Source organism: Dermacentor andersoni, chromosome 4 (assembly GCF_023375885.2).
Source record: "Dermacentor andersoni chromosome 4, qqDerAnde1_hic_scaffold, whole genome shotgun sequence".
Taxonomy (NCBI): domain Eukaryota; kingdom Metazoa; phylum Arthropoda; class Arachnida; order Ixodida; family Ixodidae; genus Dermacentor; species Dermacentor andersoni.
In genome coordinates, this window is record NC_092817.1 from 189,356,208 (window position 1) to 189,376,428 (window position 20,221).

At 47.1% G+C, this 20,221-nt stretch overlaps 1 long non-coding RNA gene across 2 annotated transcripts in view; it reads right to left on the reverse strand.

The window, feature by feature from the left end:
* LOC129384949 (uncharacterized) overlaps nucleotides 1-20,221 on the reverse strand; it is a 111,514-nt gene that overhangs the window by 36,851 nt on the left and 54,442 nt on the right. For both annotated transcript variants that reach the window (XR_011893979.1, XR_008612500.2), the window contains exons 2-4: nucleotides 2,859-3,213; nucleotides 2,065-2,228; nucleotides 1,296-1,425 (exon numbers count right to left, since the gene is read on the reverse strand). This is a non-coding gene — a long non-coding RNA (uncharacterized lncRNA). The remainder of the gene's footprint in view (nucleotides 1-1,295; nucleotides 1,426-2,064; nucleotides 2,229-2,858; nucleotides 3,214-20,221) is intronic.

The following is a 20,221-nucleotide window of genomic DNA, read 5'->3' on the forward strand; positions in this document are numbered from 1 at the left end:
CATGGGAATGATTTGAGGGGAATACGGCAAAGTTGCTTACGAGTCATATTCAGAAGAAACAGTTTCGAGAAATTTTTTGTGCAGGGGCTAAAGCAAAAAAACTAATGTGAGCACTTTTCCAAGTTACTATTCATGAAAAAGCGTGGTGGTGACAGGCGTACTCACTCTTACAAGCCACTCAGTGGATGCAAGGGCAGTGAATTTGCAGTTTTTTTATCAACAAAGCAAAAATAACAAATTGTGCCAGTGAGCACTATGAAGAAAGGAAAGTCAACGAAGATAAATACTGACATAATAAAGATATATGGTTTCGCACTAGATAGTCGTCAATTAAAAGTTTTACGGGGCAGGGAATAAGGCTGCAGGAGCCAATGTCGTCTAGAAAAAGGTTCAGAGTCATACTTGCACCCCTCGAACAATATCTGCATCATTTCTAAACAGAACAGTCACCCGCAAAAGTTTACAGGGCAGGGGTTTCATGACAAAGGGGAGTTTCTGCTCTGGTAAGGCGTAATGCTTCCAATTCAATGGATCACAGTGTAGCCAGCAAAATCTACTACGGATCAAAGCTTTTAATTAGAGGCTAGGTGCACGGGCTTCGCGGAAATATAGTCACGTGTAGCGACGCACATTGCGGTGCATAGCTGAATATGTGTACGGGGTGATCATTTTAAGTGTTCCGTAATTTTTGAAAATCATCTGTGGAAGATAGCAGAATTCTTGTCCTTTAGCTGGATTATTCGAAGAGGCAGACATTATTAGCATGAAAACACATATTCAACTTATTAAGAAAAACTTACAAGTTAACTTCCTAACTTTATGGCACATATTGCAATTTATGAGATGTGCTGGTGATTTTAAGACATATCCTTTTAAAGTTAATCACTTGGATGACACCAGTTTCGAGAAATTATTTCCAATGTGCGGGACGAAATACATTGGAGTTTCAGTTACTTTTGCGCGGAAGAGTGCAATCTTACGGCGAGTTTGATGGGACATATCTCTAAACTGGTCTTGTACTGAAAATTAATTTCAAGTGTACACACCTTACAAGCTCACCAGACAATTAGTAAATTGCAATATGTGGTGTAAATTAATTAACTAAGTTGAATAGCCAATTTTGACTTCCCATGCAAATAATGTCTGCCTCTCATCCAGCTCAAGCACTAGAATTATGTTATCTACACCAGGCGACATTTCAAAATCCCGGGAAACTTAAATATATTCTGCCCCTGTTTTGGTGAAGCACACAACAAACAGCACATCTCAGACGCATTATGAAAGCGTTCGCTTACCTTCATATAGTAATCCTTCAGTCGTGCCCAGAGGGATAGACATGTGATGTGTATGCACATTCGTGCAGTTTCAATGCCAACACGATATGCAAGTGCGACATTAAAGATATCTTGGCCTGATGCCACGTAACTGTAACACGTAGAAACAAAATCATAAGACATGTTTTTGAATATTTAGTTCCATTTATTACCACAATACTTTAAAATGTTTCTTTTTCGAAGTGCTGCTAGCATTACAATCTTTAGGTGCCACTTTCTTTCGTGAACATAGAACAAAAGTGCTCTCGTAAAAGTGCCTAGTATAGACGAATATGGTACTGCTAGTTGAGTAATTTTTTCTTCAAAAATTGATACCACATTTTAATGTCTTCTTACACATGTATCTTAATCTTCCACATTCTATGCCGTTCTGGTGGCTCCTTTTTTTTACTTGTAATGCCAAGGCAAGCAAGTTCGAGCAATAATTCCCAAGTTAGAAGGGCTTCACCTAGCACTGCTTGTCATAATAGCTTGTAGGTGTTATAAGCTCAGTACAGGAAAAGTTGCGAGAATTAAATTAGGTGCTATGCAACGCATAACTGAAAAAAGAAAACGAAAAGACAACACAGAAAGCCTCATATGCCCAGTTTTGTGCAGCAAACAACCCATTAGTAAGTATGAAACTAGTCCCACAAGGTCTCCATTTGTAGAACGCTAATTGATAGCACAACACAGGCACTGCCCGCTAGTGAAAGCACTACATACGAAGAACTGAATAGTACATACGTACCTTAATGCTATTGCCAGCTGTTCAGCCGGCTCCAAGGGTTCTCTTATGAAGTTCTGACAAGTTAGGTCTGTAACAACAAATGGCAGCAATGTATCAAACATCTGGGGCGTCATACAGTAAAACTTGGAGAAGAAGGCGTGGTCGCCTTCACGCATACGGCGCATCTGTCAAAGCAAAAAAAAAAAATTAGCTGTGAACAGGTTTTCCAGGCTGGCGCCCAAAACTTATCCGAGTGTGGAAGGTCAACACGTTTTATGTAAGAGATAATAATGAGGTTTAACGTCTCTGTACAACAAGTATGTCATTAAGTACACCATACAAGTATGTCCCACAATGTTTTGGTGACATATTTCTAAAGTCTCACAACTCCTTCATTCTCGTGCGGCACTTAAGAGAAAAGTCACTACACAAGACCTTTCACGATGTCTGGAGCATGCCGGAATCGGCGAGAGAGGACAGTTGATAGCCCCAGCACCCCTAGGGCTCGGCGAGTCCCCAACCTACGGACCAGTCCAGGTTCCGTCCTCGATGCCCCGTTAGCCCCCTTCGGATTAATGGAAGTGCAAGCAAAGATTACTGAATAATGCGATGTTGTTTACACTTAGTACTCGTCCAAACTTCCTCTAAAAAAACAGATTACACAACTGTATCGCGCTGAGCCTATCACGGACCCATTTTTCATCATTCCGACCGACATTGCAGCAACGACTTCGGTGTCAAGCATGTGCATGTGTATTCGGCAGCTAACTGCCTGGCTTGTTTGTTTCACAGGGAAAAATAACAAAGTTACTTACTGCTGTGTAGTAAAGTCCTTCTTGCTTGTGTGCAGCAAACATGGGCCGAACCCACCATCGTCGCGGTTGCCGCTGGTACCGACGTCGCCTTCTCTTCAGCATTAGCAGCAACGTCATCATTTTCATGACAAGCAACACTTTCTTTTTTCTGGACAACGGTCTCATGATTCAACAGTTAGCACAAAGGTCGAAAGCTTGCAGTGCAGTTCGAGGTCTGACACACCGTACAACACGCGAGGCGCGTAGCACATGAGTGATGCTAAGCCGACGCTGCTGCAGGTTTCGCCGGGCTCACAATGCTCATATTAGGTTGCAGTTGAGCTGAATGACCCACAAGGAGTCGTAAAATATGTTTCTGAAATATAAAAACAAATGTTAAGCTAAAGTCATTGTGTTTTCTTGCAATATGTAACACATTGCTTAACGTGGCCGTTAAACGAAGGCTAGGCTGCCTTGAACATGGCAAAGTAGCAACACTGCGCCGCTGCGACGAGACGCGCGCCAACTTGTGCATCGTTTGGGTGCGCACCCTCTTCCTCCGTCGGGCGCGACGTCGAGTCAGTGCGGCGGGTGTGGACGCGTTGGAACGCGTACGTCTGGTTGAGCCTTAAGTTGACAGGCTATAGATTTGTCAGCTATGATGGCTACGCCGCCTGATGATGCGAGGGCATCATCGCAATCCTTGCGAAAAATAACATAGTGACGAAGGAAGTGTTTATGTTTAGATTTCAAATGAGTCTCTTGGACACACAGCACTTTTGGAGTTCATTAAGAATTTCTTGGACATCATCGAGGTTGCATAGCAGGCCTCTGATATTCCACTGAATAATCAGTGTATCCATATTAAAATAAACGTTGTGCTATGTGTCAAAGAGAATGAACTTTGTTTAGCTTACAGTGCCCTTTTGGGGCCCCGTAATGGGAGTTCTGTCTCTTCTGGAGTGGTCGACAAAATCGCGCTGCTCCTTAGGCGTAAACTGCGCCTTCTGACTGGGTGTTGTGTCCATGGCCACTTGAGAGGCACTGGACACGCGCTCTTGCGAGCGGTGTGTTTTCCGTGAAAGCCTTGTCTCGGAAGACAAGGCCTTGGAGCCCACCGTCCTTGTGGTTGGTGGGTTTTTCTTGACCTCTGAGCTGGGCTGACTGGTGCCAGCACTAGCAGAGGCCTCCACTGTGGTCAAATTCGGGAGAGGTAGGGCAGCCTTCGCTGCTCCCACCATGGGGGCGGGTGGCGTTGCCGCACGCTCACTACGCTTGGTGGTGGCATCCGCCAAGTGCCGTTGTGGTACTGTCCCCCGACGTACCACTTTAGCGAAAGATGCGCTCTGTGCAAATGTGGGAGATACGTTGTCTTGCTTCTCTGAAAGTTATGTTTTTTTTTTTACCTTTATCGCAATTATTTTTTTTTTTTTTCCAGACTGCGCATGATCAAGAATATGCAGGGTGGCCACCATTACAATTGCTACAACGGGGCTCAGCCTTACAGTCATCTGCAGAGTGATCATTGATGCCGCATTTCGCACAGGTTAGCCGCCCTCGGCAGCTCTGGGAAGCATGACCAAACCTCTCGCATTTACAACAATGTCGAGGGTTTGGGATGTACGGTCGTACTCCGATTTTGGTATATCCAGTTTCTAATGTCTCTGGTAACCTGCTAGAGCCAAAGATAGCAATCAAAGTGCTATAGGAAAAGTTGGGTTTCTTTTTGAACACACACCATACACTCAGTGACAACCTAATAATTATACAGAAGCTTCACCCGCAAAACCAGAGTGCATTTGCCCTCTGCACCTCACCTCTCTTAGGCATAAAGCCCAAGAGAGATGAAGCAGGACTTTGATTTGGGCGAGTTGGTTCACAGTTAGTTGGGGAAAGCAGCGCAAAGAACACAGGGACAAAGAAAACACGGAACACTAGACGAGCACTGTCTAGTGTTCCGTGCACAAAATGTGTCTATAAGGATGCATGTTGATGCCAATAAATAAGTTTGAAGTATGTGCCCTGAGTATCTAATATCTTCAGTTATTCCTTGTCTCATGCGCTGTGATTCACCTACTATACAATAACTGCTACTTCTGTTCATCTGTACAGCAAAGTAATTTTCGACTACATCCACTGAGAAAATGCTGCAAGATTGGCTTATGATTGCTAGCATGGTGAAAAATAATTCAGACTGTAACCAATGAATGTGTGAAAAAGAAATTATGGGGTTTAATGTGCCAAAACCACAATCTGATTATGAGGCACGCCGTAGTGGGTTACTCCGGATTAATTTTGGCCACCTGGGATTCTTTAACATGCAGCTAAATCTAAGTACACCGGTGTCTTTTCACTTCACCTTCATCGAAATGCGGCCACTGTGGCCAGATGTGGGAAAACCATTGAAAAACAAATTTTAAAGATATTACGAGGTCCCTAAATCATAAACAAACCAAATAGTGCACGCTACATCATAACACAGAATCCTGAATGCTCGTGCACCTCTGAATAACAACTGCGGTGTGCATGCTACTCATCTTGTATACAATTTGATTACATCTTGTTTTTCTTTTTTTTAGTTATGCACATTACTTCACACAGAGTCCTCAGCAACTTCTGAAACCTCTTAAGCTCTAAAAATAAATTATGGAGCTAATCATTTCAAATTAACACAGGGGTTATGAGGGGCACTGTAGTAACAAAGTTTCTTACAGAAATGTCTAGAGAGAACCCTGACACTATTGTCACTGGAAGCTGCAAGTATGGCAGTTCAGCCAGAATGAGAATGACAGTAACGACTGGTAGTACATACATTTGCATGAACTTTGTCCTTGTGACTTCAAATGGCTTTGTGACTTTACGAGTTTATCCTACTCAACAAAACATTGCTTTATAAATACGATTCACAATCGTTATGCATTTGAACAAAGATGTATTAGCTTGCAGTGTTTAGAAAACTAGTAAACTAGTATGATGGCATGGACATTTAGAAAGTGAAATAAACAACACCAGAAGACTATTTAAAGCCACAAGCACAAACACTAGACAAATACATGTACTGCCCAATGTTCTCACGGCAGCTAAATGAACGCAGCACTACAGTTCCCTCTAGCAATTCTTGTCGGAAAATATGGCTGTAGTGGGGAGGGCATCTGATTAATCTTGAACACCGGGGTTTCTTTAATGTGGACATAAATCATGGAACATAAGTGCTTCCACACTCAGCCCTTCAGCAGTGAGACTGCTGTGCCCAGCATCACACTTGTAATCTCATGCTGACCTTATAACCTCAAATTCAAGTAGTTTACTTTTTTTTAGAATGGAAGTACCACATCTCCCAACAAAAGACATAAATACATGTTTATCAAGCAAATAAACCATGTCTGCCCTGTTTGTCCTTTCTTCATCTTGTGTTCCATCAATTTTGCGCTGTTCCCCTACTTTTGCACCATCAACCAACTAGTACAAGCCACAACCCTAATAAAAACCATACTACCATGTACTAATAGTGTATCATTTTTTTTAATGATGACGGGGCCAACTGTAATTTTCCTGTTTGAACACATGAAAAATGAAAAAATAGATATGGCTTGTAGGCGACCATCCCTAAATTGGTTTCAATAATGTTATTTAAAAAAATTATTCAGCTATTGAACTTAACCTTTTAAAACACACTCAGATATTTTTAATACTTCTGAATGCAGTCTGTTTTGTCACCATAAAGTGCCTAATCAAATGTACAGGGTCTTGCTTAACACATCCACTGTGACTCTCCACTGTGACTCTGTTACTCTCCCTGTACAGAACTGAACATGCTGGTAATTGTTATGGTGCAGAAGCAACAGCATCGTGAAATATAAATGAAGACAAAAACATTCCTGTTACATTTGATTACAAATGGCTTGAAGAAGCTGTAGCTGAGCAGAAATTATGTGGACATTCGTTAAATCAATAGAGACTGTGTGAATATGTCTGCAAAGTACTTGATGGGCCAAGGATGGCCCATGTTTGTACCAACCATTGGAGCTGTTATATCTACACTATTCCATGTAACCCAACAGCAAAAATTTATCTGTTTTTGACTGGAACACAACAGCAAAACAGCAGCAAACAAATGGTACCCTAGTACACCTGCCAGCAGAGTGTGGTACAGCCAAGTAGCAGTAGACATGTTCTCCCAACATGCTTGCACGAATACACCGATAATATCTGGCATAGCCAAAGGAGTAAGTGGTGTGCTTATAGCTTCGAGAAAATTTGACATGATGGCTCTTCAGTATTTTTACTATGGGAATGACTAGACATGCGGGACGAAGTGCTTCCACATGCTGTAGAAAGCTGATGAAACAGCATGCCAAATTTAAAAAAATAAAAGGTGCACTGAGTTCTATGTGTCCATTATTGCCAGCAACCACACTTGGGAGGTCAAGGTTATAAAGCAAATACAGTGAAATCTCGTTGATACGATTCGGCTAAATACGTTTTTCGGCATAATACGTTTTTTTTTCGTTCCCGGCCGATGCCCTATAGAGGTAAATGCATTTTTGTACGGCTAATACGATCGTATTTCCACGTCGGTTTGGATAATACGATCCCGGAAACGTCTTCTGTATGATGATAACATCAGAGCCAGTCCTTTGAAGTGGGTGGGCAGAGCTACTGAAATTAACATCGAGCGAAACGACAGGCACGGCGGACTAAAGACGCGGCGACGCGCGCTTTGTATGCTCGAGGCTTGGCCTGGCTCGGCTAGAGTCCGGCCGTGCTTCTGCACAGCGCCTGCAGCAGTGTGGCGGCCTCTGGGAGCAATTTTCGCAAGCTCGCACACCAAACGCACCGAAGGTTTTTAGCGCCACGGTAAAATCACGTGACCAAGAAGCAGTGATTGGCGCATGCATTGACGATGCTGTAGGCTTTGTTGGCTTTGTGCTTGCCATTTCTCGTTGCCATTTTGGTGTTTCGAGCGTTCAGCTTGCACTTCGCCCTTATCGTTTCTTCTGTTTTGGTGCCGCGTTTCACCCGTGCGCTTCACCATGTCTAGAAAGCGTAAAGCGTTATTGCTGAAAGAAAAACTCGACGTCCTAGCAAAAGTCGACGAAAATCCGCAGAAGAAACGTGTCGACCTGGCACGCAAACTTTGTTTGCCTGTCTCCACGCTGAACACAATCGTCGACAAGCGAGAAGAAATTCAGAAGAACATTCAAGTCTTCGGCGCCGGCGTGAAGCAAACAAGGGGCGCCCAGCATGGCAAGATGGAAGAGGTTCTTCTGGCATGGTTCAGGGAAGTAAGGGCGGCGGGCGTGAACGTGGACGGGACAGTTGTTCGCGAGAGAGCTGATGAGATAGCACTCTCGTTGGGCATCGAAGATTTTAAAGCTTCGGGCGGGTGGCTCCATCGTTTTAAAACACGGCATGGCCTGTCGTATAAAACCGTTTCTGGCGAAGGGAAGTCTGCCGACCAAGATCAGGTCTCCAACTGGCTTTCGACTCTGCCGGCGGTGATTGCTCAGTACCAGCCAAGGGACGTGTTCAACGCAGATGAAGCTGGGTTGTTCATCAATCTTCAGCCCGAGAAAAGTCTCAGCATAAAAGGTGAGACGTGTCAAGGCGGAAAAAAAAGCAAAGAAAGAGTCACCGTATTGTTGTGCTGCAACGCTGATGGAACCGAGAAGCTCAAGCCTACTGTCATTGGCAAATACTGGAAGCCACGCTGCTTTTCGCGTAACCCACGCCTTCCTGTCATTTATAAAGCGAATAAGAAGGCATGGATGACCGGAGCCCTTTTCACAGAGTTCCTCACATTTCTGGATGCCCAGATGCGTGCCGCGAACCGTAGAATTCTTCTGGTTCTTGACAATTGTGCCGCGCACCCTGTCGATACTTCGTGGCTGCAAAACGTAAAAGTAATTTTCCTGCCGCCCAACTGCACCAGCCACTTGCAGCCCCTAGATGCAGGAATCATTAGAAACATGAAATTTCACTTTAGGAGCTTGTTGATCAGACGCTTTTTGGCCAAGATTGACCGGAAAGATGCCAGCTTGAAGGTGGATCTTCTTGATGCCATCCATTTTCTGGCGATGTCATGGGATCGCGTCAAACCTGACACCATCGCCAACTGCTTCAAGAAGTGTGGCTTTTTTTTGTGCACCTGGCGATACTGAGGAAAATGGAGATGACGGCGCAGAGATTGACATCCCGGACTGGGGTGACCTCAATGTCGACGCGTCTCCGGAAGAGTTTGTATCGGCGGACGACCAACTGGCGACATGTGAATTGCGCACCGTCCAAGACATCATTGCAGATGTTACCGCTGAAGAGGAGAGCGATGACGATGACAACCAAGACGCCGGAGATTGCAGCAGCGATCGTCGGCCATTAAATACTGACTGTGCTCTCGAAGCTTTGGACGGGCTTCGTGGCTTTGTCGCGTCTGCGGAGCTCAGCGAGGAAACTGCTACTCGTTTCTACGAGTTCCAGAAAAGCTTGCTGCAGGACCTCGAAAAGCAAAAAAGTGCAGCGCAAAGTGACGGATTATTTTAAAGTGCTTTAATAAAAGCAAGTTCCGTGCCAAGTATGTATTATTCGCGATCTTTTGGAGTCCGTTTTGGATAATACGATTTTTGGATAATACGTTTTTATTTTCGGTGTCCGTGAGAATCGTATCAACGAGATTCCACTGTACAGCAGACACTTTCTGCAACAAATGTCAGGCAAACCATAAAATGTGATGTCATTCATAAACACTGGTCACAAGTGAAGTTTATCGACTCCCAAGCATCCTACGACAATGATAAGTGGAATTTCCTATAAAAATTCACAACATATCTGAAGTATTCGCCTCAATAAAATGTTTCTTTTAATTCAACAAATGCTTGCACCTCTCCATAAAGCATCGTATATAATTTGGTGATGGCCTATACAGAGCAATGTGGGTTACCAGTTAATTAAGCAGCGTGGGCACAAAATGCCTTAATGTAATTCGAATTAGACAAGCAAAACACTAACCAAAAACACAGTGGTAGGAGTGTGTGATAAAACTTAGCGTGTAATAAAACTGCGGTGTTCAGACTATGTAAAAAAATTATCAAGCTCGATCGTGCTCGAAAGTTGCTGTGAAGCCGGTATAATTTATGTGATAACGTGTGAAAAACTGGAACATACGGGTTCACATGCGTACCTGTGATTATCTTACGTATACATATTTCCCTGGGAGCCACACGTGGTTGACAAGACCGCAATTAAAGGCTGCTTTGAGCTTTGAGAACACCGATAAACATCACAACCATGGTTGCACTATGTTAACGAACACGAAGACATGCGACATCGTCTGTCGCCAATCTACATGACATACAAACAGTGCACATGGAAAATGTGCATTAAGACCACACAGACATCAAAAGCAAACATTGCTAAGAGAGGGAATAAACAGAAGGCATACAAAGGTGCTCACCAACGCACGTAATTCCACACACACATGAAGGTAATTTAAACTGCTCGTTGCACAACACCTGCTCGTTGTTTAAACAACTTGTTGCCACCAAACGTGCGTTGAAGACATTTCGAAACTAAAAATCCTTGCACCATTTTTGCTAGTGCACTACCGCACAAAGATGCACAATTTGTGAACTTGTACACTGCTGTGATCTGGTTCACAGTGGTGCCATAGAATAAAGAACCAACATGCTGGGGATCGAACGGAACAATGGAACATTCATGTCTGAAAAATTTTGCCATGGTCCTCGCGCCATACTTGCGCTGTGCTGTTTGCACATGTTGCAAAAAGCAGAAGCCAAAGCCAGGCTTGTATCCAGGCGAGACCGCGACTTTTGGGACGTTTTCGAATATTTAAGGGGACCAGTTGTACCTAGGCGTTCCCATATTTTATGCAGAGAAATATGCTAGTGCCTAGCCCATTTGGTCACGTGACTTTTGCAACCACGTGACCTGAGGATCCATCTCCTCGCTTTACCGCGACACTTTAGAACGGAAGCATCTCCCCGCAGGCCGGCTGTACCCGGTTTGGAGCCAAACTGGATATGATGTGGGGTCAGGGGTGTACTCCCTGCCACCAGATAAGTACTTGTATGCCTAGGGAAAGACGCTGCTAGGTGCTGCTGCTAAATCCCTGTGGTTTCTCCCGGCTCACCTAGTTCGACATTCACATAGTCTTGTTAACCCTCGCTGGATAGAGTTCAGTCATGTCGTCCTTGCGCGGTGTCCTTGTCTGTGACAGTCAGGTTCAATTCTTAAACAGGTCACGCATGTGCCTAATTGAGTCTATTAAAACCTGCACATTCAGTTTTGCTGGCTATAATGCAGTGCGGCTGGTGAGAGTGGTCTCCACGATGCGCTTCGAGCAGGTCGATTTCGCCGTTCTTTATGTTGGCAGAAACAACCTTGAAAGCAACATAGATCCACAAGAATTATACGACATCAAGGTAAGTCTACTGAAATCACAACATTCTAAACATCAAGCGCTGATGGTTGTCTTTTCTTTAAATTTTAGACCTTGATTGTTCAACTTCAACGAGACGTGGCCCCCATCATGCTGGTTTTCAAAGTGCTCCCTTGCTGCCTGGAAGGTGCTGATGCGAAGCAAAAAATGCAAAAGCGTCGCTTGCTTAACCACAAATTGATGGGTACGCTGAAGCGCATGCCGTGTCTGCGGATTTTGAACCATGAGGTATGGACCCCCTTTTTCCAGAGGCATGCCGTTGTATACCGTCCGGTACATGCTTGGCTTATTTTTGACTCAGTTGAAATGTTTCACTTTTTGTCGCTGCTGCGGTAGAAATGCAGAGCGTTTGTCGTAGTTGTGTCTTCATTACAGAATCGCGTTACTGCAGTGAACAAAGCAAGTGTTGCGGTAGATACTATGCGCACTTCACCCTTTGTTGGACGGTCGGAAATATTCGTCCCACTTTTAGGGCAACTTTGCTACTCTGTAGTGGTGAAGTGTAATTTCTACAATTGATCATGCCTGTGTGGATATATGTTTCTGAATTACTTCAAGCATATTTCTTCATTCATTTCTTCGTCAAACAATGCGATAGAGTGATTGCGCCGATTGCTTACTTTCCTTTCTACAATGTTTAGCTTATTCTAGTGCTTTCCTTCAAACCACCACACCAGCAAATGGACTTTTGATCGAAATTCCGTGTTTTCATAATAGCTGGATTTTGGTGCGGTTACGCGTCTAAATTTTTCGTGCCCAAAGCTACCAAAACAGGTGATCAAATTATTAGCATCTTGAACAAATTGCATTGCTACATATGAGAACTGCATAGCCTTCAAGGATTTTCAAGTAGCATCTTTTCTCTGAGAACCTTTGCGATATTGGAAAGCCCTGAATGAGGTTGCACATACAAAGCTTGCTAAATAAGTATAATGAAAATGTGCAAAAACGTCATGTATAATGTACTGGGTACTCTGGCTGCTTCTGATCACATTACAGGTGACCATGAGTAGGTAGAAACGGGCCTTGAGGCTGTATTGTGGGACGTAATATTCCCACCTTTTGCTATTACAGAATCATTGTCAGTTTTGAGATTTGACGCTATGTAAAAAATACTTCAGAAAAAAAAAGCACTTGTAATGTCATGGACACAAAGCGATATGTTTTCTGCTTGCGCCCATGAAAGGGTTAAAGGAATACGGACACAACATCCGAACGTTTTGTGAAAATACTGAGAACGAGTTTTCAGTGTGCGAGTACACCGAAAACAAGTAGTCATTTACCTCATTTTTCAGCGGATGGCTTTATTTTTCACGTTTTTGTGAGCGCGTGCAATGCCGCCCGGCCCAAGCGTGTTGTAAGGCGAGATGTCACGACACCCTCGTCAGATAGCCAGCCAGCCGGCCGGCCACGGTCATTCGAGGCGTGCCGCCGCTGCCATTGCGAGCATGAATTCGGGTTCTGGTGCCGCTACCAGCGATGAATACACGTCTGAAGACGAGGACCGCTCTTTGGCAAGAAATATAACCGCTTATGGTTACGGGTTTTGCACGTCAAGCGACGAAGAAGAGCAGGTGGCCGTGGACGTGCCGATCAGGCAGCCCGGGCCAGAAACATGGTAAGCTTTTTTTTTCTAGTAATATTGTTACGTAGGAAGACGCAGACGAAAAGCTATGTACAAATATATTTACAAGGAAAATACGCTGCGCTTGGCCAAGAGGCAACAGCCCGCGCTAGCTTCTAATCGTCGTCGTCGTCTTCACACTGCTGGCCTTTCGTGATCGCGCATATTGTGCCGTAGCACTACCCCCGGCTGCAAAAGCGCCGTCCCGGAGCGACTAAAGATCGGACTCGGAAGCAGTGTAGTAGGCCTTGAGCCTACTGACGTGTACGACATCACTAGATGCCACAGGAGAGGACGAGGTTGAGGCCACAGGAGCAATTTCGTAAGTCACAGGCGTCACCTGGCGCAGCACGCGGTAGGGCCCTGTGTATCGCGAAAGGAGCTTCTCTGAAAGTCCGACGTGACGAGAGGGCGACCACAGGAGCACGAGCGCACCAGGTGAAAACTGTACGTCACGATGGCGGGCGTTGTACTGACACTGCTGAGTGGTCTGTGAGGCCGTCAGTCGAGCACGGGCAAGCTGGCGTGCATGGTCAGCGAGGGCGATGGCGTCGCGCGCATACTCGCTTGTTGAGACCGCAGCAGGAGGAAGTGCCGTGTCTAGGGGCAAGGTAGGTTCGCGACCGTACAGTAGATAAAAGGGAGAAAATCCGGCGGTGTCGTGCCGGGAAGAATTGTACGCAAATGTTACGTAAGGAAGGGCAATGTCCCAGTCGTGGTGGTCCTTGGAAACGTACTTGGCCAGCATATCGGTAAGAGTACGGTTTAACCGCTCTGTCAGGCCATTGGTTTGAGGATGGTATGAAGTAGTCAGTTTGTGTTGAATGGAGCAGGAACGCACAATGTCAGCGATAACTTTCGAGAGGAAGTTTCGACCACGGTCAGTAAGCAGCTGTCGCGGGGCGCCATGAAGCAAGATAATGTCACGCAAGAGAAAGTCCGCGACGTCAGTGGCGCAGCTGGTAGGGAGAGCCCGAGTGATAGCGTATCAGGTGGCGTAATCAGTCGCGACGGCTACCCATTTGTTCCCAGAAGATGACGTGGGAAAGGGACCGAGCAGGTCTAATCCAACACGAAAGAACGGTTCCACAGGGACGGTGATCGGCTGGAGATGACCGGCAGGTAGCACCTGAGGTGTCTTCCGACGCTGGCAGGGATCACAGGCAGCAACATAGCGTCGAACGGAGCGAGCGAGACCAGGCCAATAGAAGCGGCGGCGGACGCGGTCGTACGTGCGGGTTACCCCAAGATGTCCTGAAGTGGGTGCGTCATGCATCTCAAAGAGCACAGTCTGTCGTAGCTGTTTTGGCACGACAAGAAGAAGGTCAGAGCCGTCAGGGAGGAAGTTCCTTCGATACAGAATGCCACCCTGGAGGACATATCGGCGAACGGATGCGTCGGTAGGTGTAGAGCGCAGACGCTCGATAAGTGCTCGCAGCGATAGGTCTCGGTACTGCTCATCGGCGATGTTACCGAAGGCAGAGACAGAGAAAATGCCGTTGGCGCTACTACTGTCGGCGTCGTCAGGCTCGTCGACCGGGTAGCGAGACAGGCAGTCAGCGTCCTTGTGTAGTCGGCCAGATTTATAGGTGACAGTATACGAATATTCTTGGAGGCGTAAGGCCCAGCGACCAAGTCTTCCTGTAGGATCTTTCAGTGAGCATAACCAGCAAAGCGCGTGATGGTCTGTGACAACGGAAAAGGATCGGCCATATAAGTATGGGCGGAATTTCGCAACCGCCCAAACTAGGGCCAGACACTCACGCTCAGTGATGGAATAGTTGCGCTCCGCGGGTGAGAGGAGCCTGCTGGCGTAAGCGATAACACGGTCGTGGCCACGCTGGCGTTGTGCCAGTACTGCTCCAATTCCGTGACCGCTGGCATCAGTACGGACTTCGGTAGGCGCAGAAGGATCGAAATGGGCCAAAACGGGAGGCGTTGTGAGAATGTCGATTAGATGAGAGAATGCAGAGGCCTCGTTATCGCCCCACTGGAAAGGAGCGTCTTTTTTCAAAAGGTCGGTTAGTGGTCGTGCTATGGCGGCGAAATTTCTCACGAAACGGCGGAAGTACGAACAAAGGCCGATGAAGCTGCGCACATCCTTGACACACTTCGGAACAGGGAAGTGCGTAACAGCATGGATCTTGCCTGGGTCCGGTTGCACTCCGTTCGCGTCAACGAGATGTCCAAGGACGGTAATCTGGCGACGGCCGAATTGGCACTTCGATGCGTTGAGTTGCAGACCGGCTCGCCGAAAAACGTCCAGGACTGCTGAGAGGCGCTCGAGGTGCGTAGCGAACGTTGGGGAGAATACGATAACGTCGTCCAAGTAGCACAGGCACGTGGACCACTTGAAACCGTGAAGAAGGGAGTCCATCATGCGTTCAAAAGTGGCAGGGGCGTTACATAGACCGAACGGCATCACTTTGAATTGATAAAGACCGTCGGGTGTGACAAAAGCAGTCTTCTCGCGGTCGAGATCGTCCACGGCAATCTGCCAGTAGCCGGAGCGAAGGTCAATAGAAGAGAAATAGCGAGCACCGTGGAGGCAGTCAAGGGCGTCATCAATCCGAGGTAGGGGATACACGTCCTTTTTGGTAACCCTGTTAAGGTGCCGATAATCCACGCAAAAGCGCCATGAGCCATCCTTCTTTTTGACCAGTACTACAGGTGACGCCCATGGACTATATGATGGTTCAATAATGTTCTTGGCAAGCATTTTGCGAACTTCTGCGTGAATAACTTGACGCTCAGCTGGTGACACTCGATACGGGCGGCGATGAATAGGAGGGGCATCGCCGGTATTAATGCGATGTTTGACAGCTGTAGTTTGGGCTAAAGGACGATCGTTAAAGTCAAAAATATCGTGGTAGGAAAACAGAACGCGGTAGAGTTCACGAGCGTGCTCGGAGGGCAAGTCGGGGGCAATCATTTTCCGTAAGTCAGCGATGGTACAATTTGCCGACTGCGATGGTAGAGGAGTATCGGATGAAGTGTCGTCTACTGCAATGGATGCTACTGAGTGATCCTCGAATGAACAAAGCTGGGCCAAAGACATCCCACGTGGCAGCACTTGTGTCGTCAAGCCAAAGTTGACCACTGGCAGGCAGACGCAATTCGCCGTAATAGATAAAACTGTATGCGGTACTGTGATCCCATGTGTAAGGAGGACGTCTTGCATAGGAGCCGCGATGTAGTGACCGTCGGGGACTGGTGGGGATGACACTAGGTCAACGTAGGTCAGTGCCGAAGGTGGCAAGCGAACGAAGTCGGCGGAACTGAGGCGACTGGGGTGTGGTTCAGCAGGATCCAGAACAGGCAGGTCAAGGCGGAGAGTACTGGCGGAACAATCGATGAGAGCAGAATGTGCGGAAAGGAAGTCTAAGCCGAGGATGATGTCGTGGGGACAGTGGGCGATGACTGTGAATAGCACGATTGTTGAGCGATCGGCGAAGGAGACGCGGGCGGTACACATACCAATTACGGGGGCTGTTCCGCCATCGGCGACACGGACAACAGGCGTCGTGGCGGGCGTGATAATTTTCTTGAGCCGGTTACGAAGGTCAGCGCTCATTACGGACAAATGCGTCCCAGTGTCTATGAGAGCAGACACAGAAACACCGTCGACTTGCACGTCAAGAAGGTTCAGATGAGTGGGCAAAGTCAGTAGAAAATTTGGCGGCGTAGGGAGCAATGCAGCGTCACCTCGAGGCGCTGCATCGTCTAGTTTTCCGGCTGGGAGCGGCGTCCGAAGGGAGTCGGCGAATAGGCGCGACGGGGCTGGGGAGAGCGAGATTGTCGTCGTTGGGGCGAAGGCGAACGAGAATAGGGGCGGTTCGTTGCAGGAGAATCAGTGGCGGCATTATCGGAGCGTGCGGCATAGGGACGAGAAGGGCCACCTGAGGGGCGAGAGTAGGCAGTATAAGTAGGCCGGCTCGGGGAACTCCAGCGACTACGACAGTGCCGAGAAATGTGCCCGATTCGATGGCAGTGGAAACAAATAGGCTTGTCGTCAGCAGTGCGCCATTCAGATGGGTTGCGGAAACGTGGTGGGTAAGAAGATGCGGGACGGGGCGAAATCGAAGAAGCCGGGCGGGTATTAGGGCGATGGGCCGAGCAGATGGTGTGAAGACCCATGTTTTCAAACTCCTGGCGGACAACTGCCTGGATCAGTGAGACCGTGACTGCAGATGTGTTGGTGGGACTGGAGTCGAAGGCAGCCGGATAGGCGGCCTCGATCTCACGCCGGACGATCCTGGTAACATCGGCAGTGTTGTTGGGACGAGGAGCATCGGCACAGGAAGATGTCGCTGGGGTGTTGGGCAGACGGGCAAACTGCTGGTCAATACGTCGGCTTTTGGCGAGTTCCAGGCGGCGGCACTCTCTTATAACAGCATCCACCGTCGCTACGTTGTTGCAAACGAGCAAGTTGAAGGCGTCATCGGCAATGCCTTTGAGGATGTGGGAAACCTTGTCTGACTCAGTCATGTGGGTGTCAACTTTGCGGCACAGAGCCAAGACGTCCTGAATGTACGTGACATAGGGCTCTGTTGACGTCTGCACACGGCCGGAAAGCGCCTTCTGCGCGGCAAGTTGTTGACCGTAGGGGTTGCCGAACAAGTCTCGAAGCTGTGTCTTAAGTGAATCCCAACTGGTGAGCTCATCTTCGTGCGTGCGATACCAAACTCGAGGTGTGCCACCGAGGTAAAAGACTACGTTGGCGAGCATAATAGTAGGGTCCCACCGGTTATTGCGGCTGACGTGTTCATACAGGCTGATCCAGTCATCGACGTCTTCCCCATCTTGGCCCGAGAATACGCCAGGATCACGGGGAGCGGGGAGAGTGATGTAGGTCGTCGAAGTGGCAGCAGGTGTCGGAGCCGGCGGAGTCGGGTTGTCGTCGCCGGGAGCCATGAAGGAAGGCTCGACGTACCGTCCACTGCGAAGCTCCGTGACGAGGTACAAGGAACGTCCACCTCCACCAGATATGTTACGTAGGAAGACGCAGACGAAAAGCTATGTACAAATATATTTACAAGGAAAATACGCTGCGCTTGGCCAAGAGGCAACAGCCCGCGCTAGCTTCTAATCGTCGTCGTCGTCTTCACACTGCTGGCCTTTCGTGATCGCGCATATTGTGCCGTAGCAATATTGAAGTGCAGCAGCAGCAGTTCGTAAAATTATGTTACGTAGGATGCAAAATGCCTAGTTTCATTACCCACGTTGAGGCAGAAAGGCGGCTATTACGGCTGAATCGTAGGTGGCGTCGTAGCTCATTGCTTTGTGCTTACCTACGCTGTCAGCTTTCGATTGCTGCGCACTTCGTTTTTGCGCGACTAGGCATGGCATGTGTAGAATTTTCCAGCCGTTTCATAGCCTTGTGTTTACGGCTACTGTCACATTCACGCCATTAGAAGCCATTTACTGGTTGAACTTGTTGAGATGTGCGGCTGCTCTCGGGACTAGTCGACCAGATCACTTAGCTACATCGATTCTGTGGCCATAGAGAAAGGAAGGAGTTTGACTGCGACATTTACTAGGGAAATGCTGCGCGAACAATCAAGTCATGAAACCTGACGCATGATCATGCAGAGACCTATGAAAGTCCACTATTTTTTGCTTTTGGTTGAAAAGCAACATGTGAAAAGGTAATGTAAATAAATGCGAATAAATGTGCTGCAGATTTTAGATTAATACACATGAATGCTATTGTCTGGCATTCATTCACTGGCTATGTTTTGTATATCTGATCGATTAAAACAGCGCTCATATGCTTTCATTCAGTATTAGACGGAGCGAAAGTGTACACAACATGACTATTTTATTTTGTGACAAAAACATGCATCCGCAGGGTGAACAATTTCTGTCACAACCCGAGAATATCTGCTCTTGCACAGCCAATGAAAGGGTATTACCCTTCTTCCAACAGGTGCTCCTGAGGTCACCACTGCAGCTGCATGCCAACAGAAAGAGAGGATATGATGCACAGAGCAACAAAAAGTGGCGAACACAGCCGAGAGCTACGAAGGCATGACTAAGCTCCCGCTCTTTGAATTGTATTGCCTCAACAGGAGCCTTCTGAGTGGCATGCCAAGGCTTTTCAGCACAGCCGGGCTCGTCGCATAATCATCGTCGACGAAGTGGTCCACGCAAATGAGGCCATTATTTAGAAGCCTCCATGATGGCCGTGATGGCTGACAGGCATGTATCCAAAGTTTATGCACCTTCTCGTCTCTGGGAAATGTGTGCGATGGCGTGCCACGACCGACGATGCTGTTATCACAGCCTTGGGCGCAGTAATGTCTGGGCATTTCCTTCCACCACAACGAATGCGTCAATACCGATTGACGACTGTGGGAACTGTAAGATGCACCAGCAGTGTGGAGCGCCAACAGGGATAATGTTTCAGACAGACCATGTGCGAACATCGCTCTGGCAATAAACAAACGCTGCAAGGGACCTACACTCCGGAGACTGCAACCTTTCCCTATGCTGCGACGGCTGTGGCTGACCTTGGCCACGTGCGCGTGCGGAGGGGGGGCTCTTATGACGTCGAATTTCAGCTTTTGCTGGCGGCCGCTTGGTGGCAAGGCGCAACAGAAAATCACAAGAAAAAAGATGCTCCTTATTCTTTTTTTTTAAAGCAGCTTGTTCATCATTTGCAACAGTTCAACTTTTGTTCTGACGCAAAAGACCACCCATCAACTATTGTGTCCATATCCCTTTAAGATGCACACAACATTCAAAGGTAGAACCATGCACATAGTTTTTAATACGAAACCCTCTGCCTCTTCCTTGCTCAGTGGGTGGCAGCTGCTGCAGTCCTACCAGCACTGGTCACTGTGTGTCTGGCACTGGATATGTGCTACTTGGCATGTGTCCGAATAGCAACTTGGATTACCAGTTAAGTGCAACTCAACGTGTACCACTGGGTAAGTGCCTGGGCAGACAAGTAGAACAAGAGGCAAGACATTACGTATGCAACAGGAAATTAAGAAGTCAGCCACTGAGAAGTCGGAAAGCCAGCATCAAAAGCAGCCAAGTGTGGACAAAAATGAACTAAACGAGACTAGGACATGCATTGTGTGTAGAGCTCTAGAAGTGAACGAGTGATTACATTTTACTGATTATTACAAAGGCTTTACTTATAACTGATTTTCACATATGCATGGAATCTGCTAACTTTTCTGTGCAAAACTCTACCGGAAAGGATATATTACATCCATCGATGTTAATATATTTTCTAGCATATTTTTTTTTTTGTTTCCAGCCAATGCACACATCCCCGTTAAATGTTTGTGTTTG